This window comes from Rhinopithecus bieti, unplaced genomic scaffold (genome assembly GCF_001698545.2).
Source record: "Rhinopithecus bieti isolate Rb0 unplaced genomic scaffold, ASM169854v2 scaffold_11380, whole genome shotgun sequence".
Classification (NCBI taxonomy): Eukaryota; Metazoa; Chordata; class Mammalia; order Primates; family Cercopithecidae; genus Rhinopithecus; species Rhinopithecus bieti.
This window is the reverse complement of record NW_016807225.1, coordinates 833,529-846,429: the sequence shown is the minus strand read 5'-3', so window position 1 is coordinate 846,429 and position 12,901 is coordinate 833,529. Positions and strand designations below refer to the sequence as shown.

Genomic DNA, 12,901 nt, shown 5'->3' with positions numbered 1-12,901 from the left:
TGACAGACTGGATTAAGAAAATGTGGCACATATACACCATGGAATACTATGCAGCCATAAAAAAGGATGAGTTTGTGTCCTTTGTAGGGACATGGATGCAGCTGGAAACCATCATTCTCAGCAAACTATCACAAGAACAGAAAACCAAACACCACATGTTCTCACTCATAGATGGGAATTGAACAATGAGAACACCACACACCAGAGCCTGTCATGCGGTGGGAGGAGGGGGGAGGGATAGCATTAGGAGATATACCTAATGTAAATGACAAGTTAATGGGTGCAGCACACCAACATGGCACATGTACACATATGTAACAAACCTGCATGTTGCGCACGTGTACCCTAGAACTTAAAGTATAATTTAAAAGAAAAGACTACCTAGGGAAGTTTAAAAATTCCCAGACACACTCTAGATCAATGATCAAAATTTTGGGGGTAGGACTTAGGCACTGATTTTTTTTAATTGGCCGATCTATTTTATGTCACTTATTTTCTATTTATTAAGTATAGAGTATGACATCTTTAGCTGGCAGGGTTAGATAGGACAGACTGACAATCTCCTTTGATATTTAAACATCATCTTTGACATTAAATGTTTAAAAGTGGCATATGTTAAGCAGGACTTAATACTGCTTGGGAGAGACTTCATTAAACCACTCATTTTTCTCTACATTTTATAATAAAAATAACTTTAAGCGTGCAGCAAAGGTGAAATAATTTTGTAATGAACACCTACCTAGGTTTTCTCAGTGACATTATTGCTCTATCCATCTATCATCTTTCCTCCATCTATCATTCCATCCTCATTTTTAAAATGTATTTCAAAGTAAATGACAGACATCTATCCACTCTCCCTAAATATTTCATCATGCATATTATCAACTAGAGTTCAATATTTGGTTATAGTTTTGTTTTCTTTTTTTTTTTTTCCTTTGAGATGCAGTCTCTCTGTTGCCCAGGATGGAGTGCAGTGGCGCAATCACAGCTTACTGCAACCTCCGCCTCCCAGGTTCAAGTGATTCTCCAGCCTCAGCCTCCCAAATAGCTGGGAGCTGGGATTACAGGCGCCTGCCAAGACGCCCCGCTAATTTTTTTGTATTTTTAGTAGAGACAGAGTTGCATCATGTTGGCCAGGCTGGTCCCAAACTCCTGACCTCATGTGATCTGCCCACCTTGGTCTCCCAAAGTGCTGGGATTACAGGCCTGAGCCACCGCGCCCAGCCTGTTTTCCTTTCAATATAAAATTTACATTATAATGAATTGTAAAATGTACATTTGCTTAAGTGTACATTTGCTGAGTTTTGACAATTGCATACACCTGTGGAAATCAAATCCCTATCAAAATATGAAACATCACCGTAACTCCAGAAGGTTCTCTTTTGCTCATTTCCTGTCAATCTCTTCCTTCAAGAGGTACTTTTTCTGGTTTTTATTTTCTACCATAGATTAGATTTGCCTATTCCAGATCTTTATAGAAATGGAATTATGTAGTACAAACTGCTTCATGTTAGGCTTCTTTTGCTCAGCGTAGTGTTTTATTCATGTTACATGTATCAGTAGTTTACTTCTTTTTATTAATGAATAGTGTCCTTCATATAGATAAAAATAGTTAGTGTTTTAGCATTTTCTTACTGATAAACATTTGAGTTGTTTCCAGTTTGGAGTTATTAGGAATAAAGCTTCCATGGGCCGGGTGCAGTGGCTCACACCTGTAATCCCAGCACTTTGGGATGCCAAGGTGGATGGATCACTTGAGTTCAGGAGTTTGAAACCAGCCCAGCCAACGTGGTGAAACCCCTCTACTAAAATACAAAATTAGCCAGGCGTGGTGGTGCATGCCTGTAATCCCAGCTACTCCAGAGGGTGAGGCAGGAGAATCATTTGAACCCCGGAGGGGAAGGTTGCAGTGAGCCGAGATCGTTCCAGCCTGGGCGACAAGAATAAAAAACTCTGACTTAGCTGTTTATACATTTTATATTTTAAACTTTTTTTGTTAAAAACAGACACATACCTTCTTCTCTGAGAAAACACCAAATGGCAGATGACGCCGGTGCAGCGGGGGAGCCCGGAGGCCCTGGGGGCCCTGGGATGGGGAACTGCGGTGGCTTCCATGGAGGCTTCCGCAGTGGCATCAGGGGCCGGGGCACAGCCGTGGACGGGGCTGGGGCCGAGGCCGTGGAGCTCACAGAGGCAAGGCGGAGGATAAGGAGTGGATGTCCCTCACCAAGCTGGACCGCTTGGTCAAGGACATGAAATCCCTGGAGGAGATCTATATATTCTCCCTGCCCATTAAGGAATCTGAGATCATTGACTTTTTCCTGGGGGCCTCTCTCAAGGATGAGGTTTTGAAAATTATGCCCATCCAGAAGCAGACCCATGCCAGCCAGCGCACCAGGTTCAAGGCATTTGTTGCCATCGGGGACTACAATGGACACAGGGCCGGGTCTGGGTGTTAAGTGCTCAAGGAGGTGGCCACTGCCATCTTGCGGGGCCATCATCCTGGCCAAGCTCTCCATCGGTCCCCATGCGCAGCAGGCTGCTGGCGGGAACAAGATTGGCAAGGTCCCACACCGTCCCTTGCCAAGTTGACAGGCCGCCCTGACCTGCTCTGTGGCTGTTTGGCACCTCATCTCTGCACCCTCAGGGGCACTGCGCATCGCTCTCAGCACTTGTGCTCAAGAAGGCTGCTCATGATGGCCTAGTATCGATGACTGCCTACACCTCAGCCCGGGGCTGCACTGCCCCACCCTGGGGCAACTTTGCCAAGGCCACCTTTAATGCCATCTCTAAGACCTACAGCTACCTGACTCCCGACCTCTGGAAGGAGACTGTATTCACTAAGTCTCCCTATCAGGAATTCACTGACCACCTCGTCAAGACCCACACCAGAGTCTCGCTGCAGCCGACGCAGACTCCAGCTGTGGCTACAACATAGGATTTTTATACAAGAAAAATAAAGTGAATTGAGCCTGAAAAAAGAAAAAGACACAAATATACACATTAGCCTAGGCCTACACGGGGTCAAGATCATCAATATCACTGTCTCCCACCTTCCACCATCACATCTCATCCCACTGAAAGGTCTCTAGGAGCAGTAACACATCTGGGGCTGCCATCTCCTATAATAACAATGCCTTATTCTGGAATGCTTCCTAAAGGACCTGCCTGAGGCCCTTCTTGAGGAGGTATCACTCTGATGAAATACATAGTGGTTTGCTCGGTTTGTTTCTTTTTCCTTTTCTTTTTTTCTTTTCCTTTTTCTTTTTTTTTGGTGGGGGGGACACAGATTCTCAGTCTGTCACCCAGGCTGGAGTGCAGTGGCACAATCACAGCTCACTGCAGCCTCAACCTTCTGGGCTCAAGTGATCCTCCCATCTCAACCTCCCAAGTAGCTGAAGCTACAGGCATGTGCTACCTTGTTGTAGAGATAGGGTCTCACTATGTTGTCCAGGTTCTTGAACCCCTGGGCTCAAGCAATCCTCTTGCCTCGGCCTCCCAAAGTGCTAGGATCACAGGTGTGAGCCACTGCACCTGGACCTGTTTCTTTTTTCATCATAGATTTTCTTGTCAGAAAATACTGCACCATAAACATTCCTCTCTATTAAGGAAAACCTTTCATTGTTGGGGGGATCCATGTTTCCAAGCTTTTTAAGGAGCTGGTTGAGGTCTGTAAAAGCTTCTACTAAGCTCTTCACTGTGAATTTTCTTGGAAGTTCTTTTTCTTCTGCAGTTCCCTTTTCTCTTGCCTGTTCTTCAGCTATGTGTTCCTGTTCTGGTTCCAAGAATCCCTCATTTATCTGTTCCTTAGAAACCACCTCTAGGACCTCCTCAATGGCATCCTCATCCATACCAAGGTTAAAGTTGTTTGCCAATTCCAACCACAGCTATGTTGATTTTTGCAACCTTCTTATCCTTGGCAAATCCTTTGAAGTCATGAACAAACCTGTTCAGTTTCTTCTTCCAGATGCCATGCAGACATGCCTTGATAACATTGCCCCAGTGTCAAGCAAGGTCCTTGATGCAGTCATAAACATTGTAATCCTTCTAGAATTACATCAGTGTCTTCTTAGTGTCTCTCTCAGTTGCAGTAATAGCCTGGGTAAAGGTCTTCCTTGGATAGTGGATATGGTTTGGCTGTGTCTCCACCCAAATCTCATCTTGAATTGTAGCTCCCATAATTCCCATGTGTTGTGGAAGGAACCCGGTGGGAGATAATTGAATCATGGGGACAGTTTCCCCCATACTGTTCTCATGATAGTGAATAAATCTCACAAAATCTGATGGGGCCGGGCACGGTGGCTCATGCCTATAATACCAGTTTTGCTTGAGAGCAATGTGGCAGGTTATAAACTGAAACCCTTTGTGATCTGGAACAGGGTAAACTCCAGAGCCTTCCAGCTTATCAATAAATACATGTTGAAGCCTGGCATGGTGGTCCACACCTGTAATCCCAGTACTTTGGGAGGCCGAGGCAGGAGGATCTCTTCAGCCCAGGCATTCAAGGCTGTTGTGAGCAATGATCATACCACTGTATTCCAGCCTGGATGACAGAGTGAGATCCTGTCTTTTAAAAAACAAACAAACAAACAAAAAAAACAAGCACACGCTGCCAGTGTACTTCAGGAGCAATGAAATGTCATGGATGACCCAGCTCCGCTTCCAAGGTGCACTCCTGAATTGCTATGCCAGTACAGTGGAGAAGTATTGTTTGGGGAAGAACATACCTTCCAAGATTTTGCTTATTGTTGATAATGCTCCCACACGTCTGCCTTTTCCTGGTGATCTTCATCCCGATATCAGAGTGGTATTTCTGCCTTCAAATGCCACCTCTTTGATCCAACCAATGGATCAAGGAGCTGTAGCAGCTTTTAAGCTGCTACTACTACTTTCTACTACTGTATTAGTCCGTTTTCGCGCTGCTAATAATGACATACCCCAGGCTGGGTAATTTATAAAGAAAGAGAGGTTTAATGGACTGACAGTTCCACGTGGTTGGGGAGGCCTCACAATCATGGTGGAAGATGAAAGTCATATTTTACATGGCAGGAGACAAGAGAGAATGAGAACCAGGCGAAAGGCTTTCCCCCTATAAAACCATCAGATCTTTTTTTTGTTTTTGAGACCAAGTCTCGCTCTGTCGTCCACACTGGAGTGCAGTGGTGTGATCTTGGCTCACTGCAACCCCCACCTCCTGGGTCCAAGCAATTCTCCTGCCTCAGCCTCCCCAGTAGCTGAGATTACAGGTGTCCACCACCACACGCGGTTAAGTTTTGTATTTTTAGTAGAGATTGGGTTTCACCATGTTGGTCAGGCTGGTCTCAAATTCCTGACCTCAAGTGATCGGCCTCCCACAGTGCTGGGATTACAGGTGTGGGCCACCATGCCAGGCCTCAACATGCATTTATTGATAAGCTGGAAGACCCTGGAGCTCTCCCTGTTCCAGATCACAAAGCGTTTCAGTTTGTAACCTGCCACATTGCTCTCAAGCAAGACTGTCCTTAAAAGCCGTGAAACCTGACATTAACTTGGCCTCTTTATAAATGAAAGTATTTTCAGGCATCCATTTTCAGAAGAGGAGATTTCATCCATATTAAAGATTTGCTCCTGCAAGTAATTTTCCTCACAATCAGCTTATCTAGAGTTTCCAAAAATTCTTCAGCTGCCTTCACATCAGCACTTACAGACTCACCACTCACTTTCACATTATGTAATGAATAACGATTCTTGAATAGTTTAAGCCACCCAGAGCTAGCAGTAAATTCCACACGGTAGTTGGATCCAGTCTTGCCTTTCAACATCACAAACAAACTTTGCTTTGTCAGTGATTGTCATGTGGCTGAGAGGGATATGCTTCTGTGTCTGGTCTTCAATCCAGGTCATTAGAAATGTATCCAGATCAGATTTAGGCCCTTCTCTCATTTTTGTTCATTTCATTGCCTTCAATGAAGCAGATCCTTTAACAGCTTCCATCATTTTGTTTTTGTTCTTCAAAATCATAGCTATGGTGCAATGGACCTGCCTGTCTGGTAAGCAATAACCATTGCGGATTTGCCACCTTTGTAGTCCTTAATCACTTTGTAGTCCTTAATCACTTTTAATTTTGCTTCCAGGTCAACCACTCGATGTGGCCTCTCCCTGGCGACATTAGCCGTGAATTTTTTATGTGTAGGGGCCACAAAACAAAATGACCCAAGATGAAATCAAACACAGAAAAAGTGGTGCAGTCAAGAGATGCAGTAAATGCAAGATATATGTAGGAGTGTACTCTAAAATAACAGGAAGGCTGAGGCAGGAGGACCACTTGAGCACAGTTCAAGGCTGCAACGAGCTATGATTGCACCACTGTGCTCCAGCCTGGGAGACAAAGCAAGACCTTGTCTCTAAAAATAAAAATCAGGCCGGGCACAGTGGCTCACGCCTGTAACCCCAACACTTTGGGAGACCGAAATGGGCGGATTGCTTTCACTCAGGAGTTTGAGACCAGCCTGGGCAAAATGGTGAAACCCCATCTCTACCAAAAATACAAGAATTAGGTAGGTGTGGTGCCTGTAATCCCACCTACTTGGGGGCGGGAGGCTGAGGCAGGAGAACCGCTGCAACCTGGGAGGTGGAGGCTGCAGTGAGATGAGATTGCACCACTGCACTCCACCTTGGGCAACAGAGTGAGACTGTCTCAAAAAAAAATAGATAAAAAATAAAAATGAATTAATTAAAAACATGCATTTTCTAAAACAAATAAATAAATAAAATAACAATTTAAAAGCACAGCACAGGCCGTTTGCAGTGGCTCATACCTATAATCCCAGCACTTCGGGAGGCCAAAGTAGAAGGATTGCTTGAAGCCTGGAGTACAAAACCAGCCTGGCAACAAAGTGAGACCCTTGTCTCTACAAAATAAAATAAAAATTCAAAGTACAGTAAATACATAACCCAGTAATATAGTTGCTAATTATCAAGTATTACGTACTACACATAATTGTGTGTGCTATATACTTTTATATGACTGGCAGCACAGATTTGTTTACACCAGCATTACCAAAAACACATGAGTAATGCATTGCACTACAATGACTTTATTTTTCATTTATTTATTTTTTATTTTTATTTTTTATTTATTTATTTATTTTTTGAGGCAAAGTCTCTCTCTGTTGCCCAGGCTGGAGTACAATGGCATGATCTCGGCTCACTGCAAGCTCCACCTCCTGGGTTCACGCCATTCTCCTGCCTCAGCCTCCCGAGTAGCTGGGACTACAGGCACCCACCACCACACTCGGCTAATTTTTTTATATTTTTAGTAGAGACAGGGTTTCACCATGTTAGCCAGGCTGGTCTGGATCTCCTGACCTCGTGATCCACCTGCCTCGGCCTCCCAAAGTGCTGGGATTACAGGCATGAGCCACCGCACCAGCTTCTTTTTTTTTTTGAGACGGAGTTTCACTCTTGTTGCCTAGGCTGGAGTGCAATGGCACAATTTTGGCTCACTGTAACCTCTGCCTCCTGGGTTCAAGTGATTCTCCTGCCTCAGCCTCCCAAATACTTGGGATTACAGGCACCCACCACCATGCCCGGCTATTTTTTTTTTAAATAGAGACAGGGTTTCGCCATGTTGGTCAGGCTGGTCTCGAACTCCTGACCTCCAGTGACCCACCCACCTCGGCCTCCCAAAGTGCTGGGATTACAGGTGTGAGCCAATTGACATTAAAGTCAATGACTTTAAGACTTCTACCACGTCACCAGAAGATAGGAATTTTCAGCTCAATTATGTTATGGGACCGCTGTTTGTAAGTGAACTGTCATTGACAGAAACAACATTATGTGGCACGTAACTGTATTTAGGAGTAGAATTCCTAAGTCATAGAGGATGTATATATTCATCTACTAAACTATCTTTAATAGATATTGCCAGACAATTTTCCAACGTGGGAGTACCAATTCACCCTCCCATCTGAGGCACTAGAGGTTTTTAACATCCTGCAGGTGATTCTAATATTCAGCCAAGGCTAAGAACCTCTGCCTTACAGTGTTGATGATAACTTCAGGGAGGGCTCTGATGGAGAGCTATGAGAACCTGTAATGACGAGGCTTGATCCAGGAAGGAAAGAAGGAAGAGGTCCCAGAAGGGATGCTTGGTCGATCTCTGAGGGTTCACTCTAAGAGGCCAGACGGGAAGGAAGGTTATCACAGCTGCAGCACAGGGGGAGTGGTTGCAGACTGTGGGGCAGAGAGGCAGGCAGGGGCTAGAAAAGACCAGGCCTACAAGGCCATGTCAAAGATTATCTTTTTATCCTTTTATTTGGAAATAAGGCTGGGTGTGGTGGCTTACGCCTGTAATACCAGCACTTTGGGAGGCTGAGGCGGGTGGATCACTTGAGGTCAGGAGTTAGAGACCACCCTGATCAATATGGTGAAACCCTATCTCTATTAAAATACAAAAAAAAAAAAAAAAAGGCCAGGCACAGTGGCTCACACCTGTAATCCCAGCACGCTGGGAGTCCGAGGCAGGTGGATCACCTGAGGTCAGGAGTTCGAGACCAGCCTGGTCAACATGGTGAAACCCTGTCACTACTAAAAATACAAAAAAATTAGTTGGGCATGGTGGCGCACACCTGTAATCCCAGCTGCTCAGGAGGCTGAGGCAGGAGAATCACTGGAACCTGGCAGGCTGAGGTTATAGCTAACTGAGATCACATCACTGCATTCCAGCCTGGGCAACAGAGCAAGACTCCATCTCAAAAAATAAATAAATAAAATAAAATCATTTTAAGCCGATAGAAAAGTTGTAAAAATAATAGAGAAGTCCCATGTATCCTTTACACAACTTCCCCTTATGTTAAAACTCACATAAGTATCATAAAATGATCAGAACCAGAAAAATAGCAGTACAATATTACAAACCAAACTATAGTGCTTAATCACATTTTACCAGTTTTTCCCCAATGTCTTTTTCCTGTTTCAGGATCCAATCCAGGGTCCACGTTGCATTTAGTTGCTGTCTCCCTTGTCTCCTCCAACATAGGCCATTTCCTCAGGTTTGTCTCATAACCTTGACTTATTTTAAGAGTACTGGTCAGTTAGGATGTAGAGTGTCTTGCAATTTTGGCTTGTCTGACATTTTCTCAGGATTAGATCAAGGTTATAAATTTCTGGCAAGAATTCCACAGAAGTTATCTTAGTACTGGCACTGTTAACCTCAATCACTTCGTTTCCTTGGCGTCTTCCAGGTTTTCCCATTGCAAAGTGACTGTTTTGACATTTTTACTAAGAAAAAAGGGATGGCATTGAAGGATTTGAAGCAAGGGAAGTAACTTTAGATTTATGTTTTTAAAATCCCGTGCTGGTTGCAACATGAAGAACAGATTAGAAGGGGCTAGAATGTATGTGGGGGAAGATTGGTTCGGGATATACTGCAGTCTAATATGTGATGGTGGAAGTGGAGAGAAGTAGATTCTAGAGATGTTTAGAAGTATGCTGGCCATGTGTGGTGGCTTATGCCTGTAATCCCAGCACTTTGGGAGGCTGGGAAGCAGGAGGATTACTTAGGTCCAAGAGTTCAAGACCATGCTGGGCAACATATTGAGACTCTACAAAAAAATTTTTTTTAATTAGCTGGGCATGGCTGGGCACAGTGGCTCACCCTTCTTATTCCAGCACTTTGGGAGGTCAAAGCGGGTAGATCACCTGAGGTCAGGAGTTCAAGATCAGCCTGGCCAACATGGTGAAACCCCGTCTCTACTAAAAATACAAAAAATCAGCTGGGCGTGGTGGCGGGCACTTGTAATCCCAGCTACTCAGGAGGCTGAGGCAGGAGAATCGCTTGAACCCAGGAGGCAGGGGTTGCAGTGAGCCGAGATCACAACATTGCACTCCAGCCTATGTAACAACAGCAAAACTATCTCTCAAAAAAAAAAAAAAAAAAATTAGCTGGTGCACACCTGTGGTCCCAGCTACTCAGGAGGCTGAGATGGGAAGATTGCTTCAGCCCACGTGGTCGAGGCTACTCCAGCCAGGGAGACAGAGTGAGACTCTGTCTCATAAAAAGGAGTATCTGGAGATATTTAAAACCAGAGGGCAGGGTAATGACACCATGCAGAGATCCTGATTTAATTGGTCTGCAGTCAGGCCTGGGCAGAGCCCATCTTAAAAGCACCCATGTACTTGCAATGTTGAGCCACAGGTGAGGTCTGTGTCCAGCCCATGGCTTGCTCTGCACAGGCCTCAGATGAAAGCTACTCAGAAGAACAACATTCAAGCTGCTCAGGTCTGTTTGGACACATGGGGGTGAAGATGGAGCTGGGGGGGCATCCCCTGCATCCTCTCACAACCCAGAGGAAGCTGACTGATGGGGAGGGAAGAGGAAGCTAATGAGAGCAGAGGACCCACGGAGCACTTGCTAGCACACCACTGACTCCCCAAGTAGGGTTGCCGGAGAAAATACAATCAAATCAGAATTTCTGGTAAATAATGAATAATTTTTAGTATGTCTCAAATATTGCATGGAGCATAAACATATTAAAAAATTATTATTTGTTGGCCGGGCGCAATGGCTCACGCCTATAATCCCAGCACTTTGGGAGGCCGAAGTGGGTGGATCAATTGAGGTCAGGAGTTCAAGACCAGCCTGACAAAAATGGTGAAACCCCGTCTCTAAAAAAAAAAAAATACAAAATTAGCCAGGCGTGATGGCACACAGCTGTAATCCCAGCTACTCGGGAGGCTGAGGCAGGAGAATCACTTGAATCTGGGAGGCGGAGGTTGCAGTGAGCCGAGATCACACCATTGCACTCCAGCCTGGGCAACAAGAGCAAAACTCCATCTCAAAAAAATATATCTATTATTTGTTTATCTGAAATTCAAATTTAATTGGGTAGCCCCTATTTTTATTTGCCAAATGTGGCAATTCTATTCCCAAGACAAGGATTCAATGGATTTTCCTCATTCCCATCCAGTTCAGCAGCTTCCAGACCAAAGGGACTATTCTCTTTCTCTGCATCCTCCTCTTGCTCCTATCTCATCCCTAGTCTGGCCTGACCAAGAGCAGGTCAGTACAGGCACCGGCTCCCTCTCACCCCCGCTGACCAGCCTTTACATGAGAACACACACAGGGGTTTCTGTCACAGGACCTAGGGGAAACACTCAGCCTTCCACTCCAAACACACTCACTTCTTCATTCAGTGAATATTTTTTGAGCACCTACTATGTGCCAGGCACTGTTCTAGCCAGAGGGATAAGCAATGGACAAGTCAGATGAGCTCCTGCTCTCTGGGGGCCTCTGTTCCTGCATTTCAGGTTGATGAAATGGACAATAACCCAGAAAATGACTGTTGAAATGGTGTTGACAACAGTGAAAGGACATGGCAACAGTGATGGGGACCAACTTGAGATGGGGTCTGGGAGGGCCTCACTGAGCAGGTGACATTACTTTGAGTTGAAGGACTGGCAAGAGCCAGCTATATAAACACGTAGGGAGGAGTCTTCCAATAGGTAGGGCTCCAGCACGTCTGGCCGGTTGGTGGGATTTGCCAATTCCTGTGGTGTGAATACTTCATTCTGGTGGGATTTGGCAATTCCTGTGGTGTGAATACTCCATCCTAGCCAATTCCAAGCTACCCACCTAACCTGGCAATGCTAAGAAAGCTAATATTTATTTATGTATTTACTTTGTTGAGATAAGATCTCACTCTCACTTTGTCACCCAGGCTGGAGTGCAGTGGCACAATCACGGCTCACTACAGCCTCGACCTCCCAGGCTCAAGTATTCCTTCCACCTCAGCCTCCTGAGTAGCTGGTACTACAGGTGCACACCACCACAGCCGGCTAATTTTTTTGGAAAGATGGGGTTTTACCATGTTGCTCAGGCTGGTCTCAAACTCCTCAAACCCCTGGACTCAAGCCATACTCCCACCTCGGCCTCTCAAAGTGCTGGAACTACAGATGTGAGCCACTGCACTTGGCCAGAAGCTAATATTTTAAATGGTTTTGGACCTCAGAGTGTGGGGGCCAAATGGCTGTATCAAGATCCTACTTGCATGGGGTTTTTCCAGGCTCTAGGCCCCAGTTTCTTCTCCCCATCCATCTTCTCTGCTCATTCACTGCAACTTTTTTTTTTTTTTTTAGACAGTGTCTCACTCTGTCGTCCAGACTGTAGAGCAGTGGTGCGATCTCCAGGGTTCAAGTGATCTTCCCACCTCAGCCCCCTACCTCCCAGGCACCTGGCCTTTTTTTTCTCTTATTTTTAGACACAAGATCTCACTGTGGCTGGGACTACAGGAGTGCACCACCACACCCAGGTATACACTGAGACTTTTAAGAGGCCCTTTCAGAAATCCAGGAGAGGCGGTCTTGCTCTTTTTTGCCCCACAACACCATTGCCTCCCTCTGTTTCCTCTCATAACATATTCCTGGCTGGAGAAAAACTGACTTTAAAAACCAAAGTCGGCCGGGCACGGTGGCTCAAGCCTGTAATCCCAGCACTTTGGGAGGCCGAGACGGGCGGATCACGAGGTCAGGAGATCGAGACCATCCTGGCTAACACGGTGAAACCCCGTCTCTACTAAAAAAAAAAATACAAAAAACTAGCCGGGCGAGGTGGCGGGCGCCTGTAATCCCAGCTACACCGGAGGCTGAGGCAGGAGAATGGCGTGAACCCGGGAGGCAGAGATTGCAGTGATCCGAGATCGCGCCACTGCACTCCAGCCTGGGTGACAGAGCGAGACTCGGTCTCAAAACAAAACAAAACAAAACAAAAAAACCAGTAAAGGGCAGGCCAGGCATAGTGGCTCAAGCCTGTAATTGCAGCACTTTGGGAGGCTGAAGTGGGCAGACTGCTTGAGTCCAGGAGTTTGAGACCAGCCTTGGAAACATGGCGAAACTCTGTCTCTACAAAACCACAAAATATTAG

At 45.5% G+C, this 12,901-nt stretch overlaps 1 pseudogene; it reads left to right on the top strand.

Annotated features, from left to right (window-relative positions):
- Positions 1 to 2,037: 2,037 nt before the first annotated feature.
- On the top strand, positions 2,038 to 2,605 carry LOC108534978 (40S ribosomal protein S2 pseudogene; annotated as a pseudogene).
- Positions 2,606 to 12,901: the final 10,296 nt, after the last annotated feature.